At 30.4% G+C, this 9,704-nt stretch overlaps 1 long non-coding RNA gene across 1 annotated transcript; it reads right to left on the reverse strand.

Moving 5' to 3' along the window:
- Window positions 1–1,287: 1,287 nt before the first annotated feature.
- On the reverse strand, window positions 1,288–4,768 carry LOC136774504 (uncharacterized). The gene is made up of 3 exons (XR_010822819.1): window positions 2,856–4,768; window positions 1,721–1,922; window positions 1,288–1,638 (listed from the first exon to the last, which is right to left on the reverse strand). It is a non-coding gene; the product is annotated as an uncharacterized lncRNA (long non-coding RNA).
- Window positions 4,769–9,704: the final 4,936 nt, after the last annotated feature.

Raw genomic sequence — 9,704 nt, forward strand, 5'->3', positions numbered from 1 at the left:
AATGAAAAACTACAGTGATTGAATTCTGTGGCCTGACACAAATGATGGCAACACGTGCCTCGTTGTTATCAAATACAGTTTTTCCCATATAATTCATTAAATATGCGATTCTGTGTAAAGATGCATAAAACCTTTTCTCTGAAGGGTTAAAATCTCCACAAAAGATTCTAAACATTTTTATCCTAAAATACGTACTTTTTGAGATATTCCTAAAAAAAATCGATCCACTCTTTTGTTTATACACATTATATTGACATTTTTATATGAGTAATTATTCTTAGCTCGCTGTAATACCTCATTTTATTTCTCTTAATTTAATAAAATATATTAATTATACAGCAAACTAAGAATTACTTATATAAACATGTCAATATAATGTGTATAAACGAAAGAGAAGATCAATTTTTCAGGAATATCTCAAGAAGTATGTATTCAAGGACAAAAATGTGTAGAACCTTTTTTGTGAAGAATTTTATTCTTCAGGGAAAAGGTTTTATGTATCATTTCACACAATCACATATTTAACGAATTATATGCGAAAAACTGTAAAATTCAACAAAAACTGTATTTAATTACAACGAGGCATGTGTGGCCATCATTTGTCAGGCCACAGAATTCAATCACTGTAGTTTTTCATCGAATACTAGTGTTTTTTGGTAATCCGTCAAGCAATTTTTTCTAACGACCACCCTAATGTTCATATACGAACGATTGTACGTGTGAATCCGTGGCGGTCACGCAAACAACTTTAATCAAAATCAGAATTAAGTGTAATTTTAACCCTTAAAACGCACACTTCCTACTAATATCATAAAACGTACATGGGATCTAAAAATCCCCAACTTTTTATAATGTCTACAAAACTTGTATTTTCAAGAATTCTATTACGAAAATAATTAATAATCTTCCTCATTAATCGGTTTTTCACAATTGACGGTACAAACACATAACTTTATATCCTAAAAGTTACAATTAAAGCTATTTTCTTTGGTGGTATTTTAGACCCCTAGTGCGCTTTAAGGGTTAAATAAACATATTTCATAAACGCATGAATGAAATTGAAAATCAGTATAATACAAGGTTTCGATAAGCCCTTGAGACAAGCTATAAGATTCTACAATAAAAAAGTAAGAGACTTCGCTTGGAAAACTCAAATTTACCTTTGTACCTGCTTCAACACTCCACTCAACTTTGCATTAGATACACCCTATAACACAGATTTTTAAAAGTATCACAAAATATATCTCAGACAGTGTTTTTTTCCTACAATCATTAACTTTTGAGATTTTAGAGTGTTTTATACTTTTACCTAATCCTGCGTAACATTACAAACCAGATAAATGCAAGCTCTCTTGATTTCATTCCTATGGTCTATGCTATAATATCGAATGCTACATTAAACCCATTAACAAATTTAGTTGTATATCCATGTTATACACCACCAGCAAGGCTTTCCAAAAAAAATTTAAGTTAATCACTCATTTTTCTGTCACTCATAAATGAGTTTTATTCTTTTTTTCTTACATTATTCATACAGCTTCAATGTGCATACGTAAAAAAATCAAAGTTTCTTCATATACCTTATGACCACATCAATTTGTCTCTTTTCTTATCTATAGTTCCAAATATCAGGGAGGTCTAAAACAGACATGGTTTCCTTGGATCTCTCTCATTCCATCTTTAATTGCTGAATAAACACTGAAAGTGAAATTAACATTACCTTTGCAACAGGAAATGTTGAATCCACTGATATATTAATGAACCTATCGGGGTAGCCTATAGGTTTTTAATTCTCAATCCAGCAGGAAGAAAGACAATGTGGTTAACAAATCCTCCTCTTATTATTTTACCAACTTTTTAATTATTGCAATTGCATTTTTTCCACCTTTAGATTAGATTTCATTTAGAATACTGCAAAAATCCTACAAAAATTAGAAACTAAATTTTTGAATACCTATGAGTTACACAAGGGTAATTGTTAGATATAAGGGTATAAATACAGATTGAGGCTTTACTGATCAGTGTTTTTTAAACTTTGTAAAATCACATATTTTCATGTTCTAAAAACAAATCCACAACAAAAAAATGCTGGTATTCTATTCTTAAGAGAGTTATTAGTTTTTTTTTATTTTGGGTTTGACATTCTACTTAGGAAATGGTCTCATCAAGGAATATTACTGTTGCTATATTTAGAAACTAATTCATCACTTACAGTAAGAATATTTCTCAAACTTAAGTTTGACTTTAGAACAATAAGTTATTTTATGCAAGTTGACTCTATCGATAAATCTCAGACTTCAACAAACTGACTAACTTATCACATCTAAATCAAAAATATTCCTTGTAATTAACTCTTATATCAGATCAATAAGTAATATTTCTGCAAATCAACTATGTTGACCTAACTCGATCTTCAATAAAAAGACTAATCCATTATCTAATATAAGAATTAAGTGTTACAAATATACATACTTTAGGTGATTAATTATTCTTTAAATGGAACAAGTGTAATATTCATTAACGAAACAAGCTACTGAGTAGAATGCCTAACCCAAAATTAAAAAATAATCACTTTTTTAAATCGAGTCTAATATTTTTTAGTTGCAAAATTATTTTTGGGCATCAAAATAGGTTTTTACAAAGTTTACAAATAAGAGCTGGTGAGTAGACTTTTAATCTGCAGTTGTAAAGTTTGTAAGAGCATTTTCTACATTTTTATTGTTCTTTTTTTGTTTTTAAAATTAATACTTTCTAACTTTTAGCTTAGCACATTGCAAAAATTGATAAAAGATAAAAGTCCTGTAACCTAACGGTTGTTCTTCTACTTAATGGGCCTGTAAAATTTAAACACTTACTAGTTTTTATGATTTTCACAATATACGAAGCACTATCCGCTAAGCTGAAACTGAAGAATTAATAAAACAAGAGGTAATACTACTTACTGATACTGTTTATTTAAAAAAAAAATCATTTCATGAAGAACCTATATATTAAAATAACTCAATCTGTGACAACTAATTTTATTATTAACATCAAGGTGTCTCCTATGTTCTTACCAAGCTATTCCGCTTAGGTAGGACAGAGCTTACATGCTATAGTTTAGGCTTTATAATTTGATAGATAAGACAATGAATTGAAACAAATTGAAACCTCATGAAAAGAATATATGATATTAGGTTTGTTAGTTTTAACTATATTTCCTACATTTTTAACACTTGTTCTGTCTTGATACTGCATATATCTCGATATCATAAAAAGTGCAAAGTGTAAAGTGTGCAGCAATGTCTTTTAATTAAAACAAATAGACAAGTCAAACAAGTTTAACTTTAATAACTTTCTGTAAATATTGTAACAATATATTTCATGATACTTAGGAGCAAGAAAAAGAAATGGTAGCAACTAGTAGGAAAAAGATTTCTAAATTATATTGAAACCATTATTAAATGCTGTGTAATGTATAAATACTATATAAAAATATAAAATTTAGTATTAATTCATGCTGAAATATTTAAGGAATTATATAAGGTGAGACACTTAAGCCGCTGCAGAATATAGATGCAGAAAGACGCGTATTTCTTTAACTATAAAAGATATTCAATTCTTGCATAGGACCTTTTCAAAGCCTCTTGTTATTTGCTGTCAGAAAGATCATATGTAAAAAATGATCATCTCTTATAATTAAAAAAATACATGTCCATTTGTATTATTGCTTTGGGGTGACTTAAGTGCCTCATCCTGTATATATTTGGTTATATGGATTACAGTCATGAGAAAATCTGAATAAAATATGAAATGCACGAGGTCTGCTAATTAATAAGCTTCAGAATTTTAAATATAAAGAGCTGCTATTATTCATAATCAGTTAAGATATCGATGAATGCAAATAAGAATGATGCCTTAAAAAAAAAAGGTATTTTCCTAGAATTGTAAAGATAAATCTTGCTTTAAGTCCATGCCGAGATACTAGAAATTAAAATTTCGATTAGTTGAAATGAAAAATTTTAATAATTATAAAAATTAAAGAAAATTGATAATCAGAGCAGGTTTGTTCTTGTTAGTTGTACTTTCAGCGCTTTTACTATCAGTTTCATTACTCTTTCTATAGATTAGCTACATAAAAAGTACAGATGTAAATTTATATCCATAGCAAACATGCCATATAAATGCTATTAACTTCTTAAAATTTTCAAAAGTATTAAGTTTTGGGATGTTTTGTAATAGTAACGATATGTTTAAATCATCAGAATAGATCACACTAACGAAAAACATGCTATTTTACACTCTTCATTTATTTTTCAAGAACAAATTAATTAATACCGGTAACATACGAGGTTAACGACAATGTATTTTATAATAGTGATAGATTTAATTGTTTAAGAAGAAGAATAAACAAATGAAATAAGGACTATCATTTTGAACGTAAAAGACAGACTTTTTTCAATCTTTTCGTTATTTTTATAATCGTTCTTAATAAACTAATTGTATTAATAATCAAATGTATAGCTACTTTATAATTGCAACTATCATGAAATAACCCTCAGAATATTTCTAAGATACATATTTTCGCTGAAATCCATAAAAAACTTAATATGCAAACAATTTTCGTAACCATAAATATTCTATCGGCATATTAGATGGCTACGGGGTTCACACGGCCTTATGTTCAAAGCAACTTGTTTCTCATTTGTCGATAATACAATACCTTTAAACTTCACTTTGATATTTAACACAACTATCACGTAAGTAATAACATATCTACAATGAAGAAACAAACTTACCTTTAAAATATTGTAAATGGCTTGAAAATAAGATGCTTCAGTGTTTCAACGTATTTTGTGGCTTTACGTCTCTTGCTACTACGACCTACGACCTTAAGAGTGTACTAGCGTAGCGAACGGAAGTCGCCATCATTGTCTATAATCTAAAAACTGTTAAAAACTATAATTGTCTATTTTTCCATAAAATTGAAGTTTAATTGACTAACCTGAATTTATAAATAAAATCTACGTTTAATCATTAAATAGTGCTATCTCGATTCTATGTGCGATTTTATGTTAAGGGACTATACCAAGTTGGTATGTACAGGACGTTTATTTTCAGGGATTAGATCCAGATCTCGGATCAAACTTACCGCAGTGTCGCAGCTTACGAAAAAAAAATACTAGATCACCCTAGACTAATCCGGATCTAGTGAGGAGGCGCGAGAGTGAATCCGGATCCAGATTTAAGTAGAGTAATTAGGGCCTATTCAGGTGTGGAAATTTTAGCTGTCATTAGTGGCATTATTCTAATCAACAAAAGGTAAATATTAAATTTCCAATTTGTTTTGCTAAAGATAAAGAAAGAAGTATAATAATCATTAATAATTTTCACTTTTTATATAATATATTAATTTTCTCACATAATTTCTCTTAATAACATATTATTTACAGATTAAACAATGGATTTTATGAATTTATCGAATATTTTATTTGAAAATGATGAGGAGGAAGATGATATATTATTATCTTCCTCCTCATTATTTTCAAATAAAATGTTCCATAAATTCATAAAATCCATTGTTTAATCTGTAAATAATATGTTATTAAGAGAAATTATGTAAGAAAATTAATATATTATATAAAAAGTGAAAATTATTAATGATTATTATACTTCTTTCTTTATCTTTAGCAAAACAAATTGGAAATTTAATATTTACCTTTTGTTGATTAGAATAATGCCACTAATGACAGCTAAAATTTCCACACCTGAATAGGCCCTAATTACTCTACTTAAATCTGGATCCGGATTCACTCTGGCGAAAGCCTCCTCACTAGATCCGGATTAGTCTAGGGTGATCTAGTATTTTTTTTTCGTAAGCTGCAACACTGCGGTAAGTCTGATCCGAGATCTGGATCTAATCCCTGAAAATAAACGTCCACAGTCGATGTGACGGGACTATACGGACGGGTGTTTTTCTAACGGCGGCATAAAGGAGATTCGTGTTAGTTGACTATAGCGCTCAGGATGATGGTATCTGAGAGCGTTGATTGGTCAATATCATGTAGTGCCAACATGAAATGGTAAGTTACCAATAGATGAATACGAAAAATGAGACCCATTTGCCATTTTGGAGTGGAGAAGTGTTTACATGCTAGTTGTAGCAGAAAGAGGTGTAAAATGGAAAAATGTCAAATAGTGAGGTTACTAAAGTAAAAATGGAAAATAATTAATGGAAAGTAAGAATATTCGAACTTTCCATTAATTATTTTCCATTTTTACTTTAGTAACCTCACTATTTGACATTTTTCCATTTTACACCTCTTTCTGCTACAACTAGCATGTAAACACTTCTCCACTCGAAAATGGCGGATGAGTCTCATTTTTCTTATTCATCTATTGGTAACGGACCATTTCATGTTGGCACTGCATGATATTGACCAATCAGCGCTCTCAGAAACCATCATCCTGAGCGCTATAGTCAACTAACACGAATCTCCTATATGCTGCCGTTAGAAAAACACCTACAGGGTTTTTCTCTAAGGGTCAATTCGACCATGAATCGTGTGTGGTTCGGCTAGTTTCACTCTGTAATTTAACATGGAAAATGATATACTACACTATAGTTAAAAGCACACACGATTCAATTTCCCACTGTGTAGGCTAGAGCCCAAGTCTGACTTAAGTTGGTATAGTTAGTGTGACGGGGACTATACCAATTTAAGTCAGACTTGGGCTCTAGCCTACTTGGTCGAATTGACCCTAAAGGTGAACCCTACCAAGTCGTGTTAACTTAACCCAGAGTTAAAGTGGTACAGTTCCCGTTACATTAACTATACCACTTTAACTCTGGGTTAAGTTAACCCAACTTGGTAGGGTTCACCCTAACAGCGTCAATTGTCCTACTTTTCTATAATATCAATATGGCGACGGTGGTAACAATATTCATAGGGGACGGACGGCGACACTTTACAACCCATTAGAGGAACTTTTCGTCTACAAGGTTGGCAGCACTGAGAGCACAAAGAGTTTTATTCAAGGTAGGATCCCTATAGCCATTTTCTGCAACTACTGACGCATACAAGGTACATACATGTGTTTTTGATAGGATGAGGTTAACTGAGAAATAATTCCAGTGAGAAAATAGAAGCAAGATGTAGTATAGAATTGGAATACTTGGAAAAATATATAAGAAATATTAATAAATGAATTTAATTGGTTTTTGTATATAATTAATCCCACAAAAAACAAACTTCGCTTGTTAACAAAGGACGGCAAGTACATAAGTCGTATCTAGCATGATTAAAATATAGTAATATAAAATATTTTAATTAAAAAAAATAGTGAAATCCAAATGTTAGGCAAGTATAAATTTTTACCATGGCAAAAATTGAAATTTGGAAAAAAGTAAATAGTAATACAAAAATTACTTGCTGGGCCCGTTGTATGGAATCGTATTAAATAGCCACATTTTTAACTTATGAGAAGCAATGCTTATATAGCAAGATAGTGACTTACACATGGATATTCAGTGCCCGGTAAGTAATTTTTGTTTTACTATTTACTTTTTTCCAAATTTCAATTTTTGCCATGGTAAAAATTTATACTTTCCTAACATTTGGATTTCACTATTTTTTTTAATTAAAATATTTTATATTACTATATTTTAATCATGCTAGATACGACTTATGTATGTACTTGCCGTCCTTTGTTTACAAGCGAAGCTTGTTTTTTGTGGGATCTTAGTACGTTTTGTAAGAATATAGGAATTAAAACTAAAAATTGTTTTAACTAATTCAATCTAACAAAACATTTTCCAATGTTCTCATCGTTCCATAATGTAAAGCTCCAATTCGAGATATTTATTTATTAATCTATTAAATAAAATACAATATATTACAATGATGAGTTCTTATCATAATTACAATTTCAGAGGCATTTAACCTAGGATTCAATGACTGTTTGAATTATATTTTCAACATCTTATACCCAAAATCACCTTAAAGCCTTTAGCTTTCAAAAATTTGTTTCTAAATTTACCTTTAAATCCACCTTTTTCTTAGGTGTTACTCTCACTATCACCTTTGTATTATGGCTCTTTCCCTGGTAAACCAGTGAGATTTATATATTCTTGTCATTAATATAAACTGTAATATACAGGGTGCTCTAACGGCGGGACATAGGAGATTCGTGTTAGTTGACTATAGCGCTCAGGATGATGGTATCTGAGAGCGCTGATTGGTCAATATCATGTAGTGCCAACATGAAATGGTCCGTTACCAATAGATGAATAAGAAAAATGAGACCCATTCGCCATTTTGGAGTGGAGAAGTATTTACATGCTAGTTGTAGCAGAAAGAGGTGTGAAATGGAAAAATGTCAAATAGTGAGGTTACTAAAGTAAAAATGGAAAATAATGAATGGAAAGTTCGAATATTCTTACTTTCCATTCATTATTTTCCATTTTTACTTTAGTAACCTCACTATTTGACATTTTTTCATTTCACACCCCTTTCTGCTACAACTAGCATGTAAACACTTCTCCACTCGAAAATGGCGAATGGGTCTCATTTTTCTTATTCATCTATTGGTAATGGGCCATTTCATGTTGGCACCACATGATATTGACCAATCAGCGCTCCCAGATCCTATCATTCGGAGCGCTATAGTCAACTAACACGAATCTCCTATGTCCCGCCGTTAGAGAATCACCCTGTATATACCAGTTAGGGCCGGTTGTTCCACCTATTGGCAAACGTCTGGATAAATTTATCCGTTTGGTAAAGCTTGAAATTGAATAGAATTTACTACAGTTTGTAAATTTTACCAATAGGTGGAAAAACCGGCCCTTAATGCAATGGAAGCCTATGTTTTTTAAGTATACTGCTTCAAGTTTCCTGAAGTTACACACTGTATGCTCTATTACATGTGAAATATTGAAATCATGAATTCTTGTCATATTTACAGATCCACATAAGTTTGTTATTATTTTCATCAATTATGTGATTTCTAATTCTACAATTGTATACCCAAAATCACCTGCAAGTACTTCAGTCTCAAGAATTGTCTTATAAATTAATTTATATTTATCCATAATTTTATTAACTGTTACTTTCAACATCAACTTTGAATTATGGCACTTTCTCCAGTATACTAGTGCCATTTATATTTTATATTCATTAATATAACCTTGGAAATACACGAATTAATGAAATGGAAGCCTCATCTCTTCTTAGATATACATCTTTCAGTTTCCTAAATTTATTCATTGTATGCCCCATCACATGTAAATGATTGAAATCATGAATTATTATCATCTTTACACATCTATATGATTTTATTATAATATTCATTAACTATTTGATTTATATTTCTAAAACTTTATTTCTGAAATCACCTACAAGCCCTTCACTTTCAAGAATTTGCTCAGAAATTGATCCCTTTTTTTACTTTTTTCTTAACTGTTACTCCCAATATCAACTATATGGATCAGGGTTCTTTTTCAAGCAATCTATATAGTGCCATTTTTATTTTCTTTTCATTAATATAAACTAGAAAATACACAAATTAATGCAATGGAAGCCTCTCTTTTGTGGATATACTGTTTTCAGTGTCGCAAAATTTGTCACTGTATATTCTATTGCATGGAAAATATTAAAATGATGACTTCTTGTCATGGTCTCATTTCTAGATGATGTTATCATTATATTTATTATTTAATTGAC

This window comes from Prorops nasuta, unplaced genomic scaffold (genome assembly GCF_024137725.1).
Source record: "Prorops nasuta isolate Cenicafe-Biocafe unplaced genomic scaffold, Cenicafe_Pnas_1.2 PNAS00006, whole genome shotgun sequence".
In the NCBI taxonomy this organism is placed as follows: domain Eukaryota; kingdom Metazoa; phylum Arthropoda; class Insecta; order Hymenoptera; family Bethylidae; genus Prorops; species Prorops nasuta.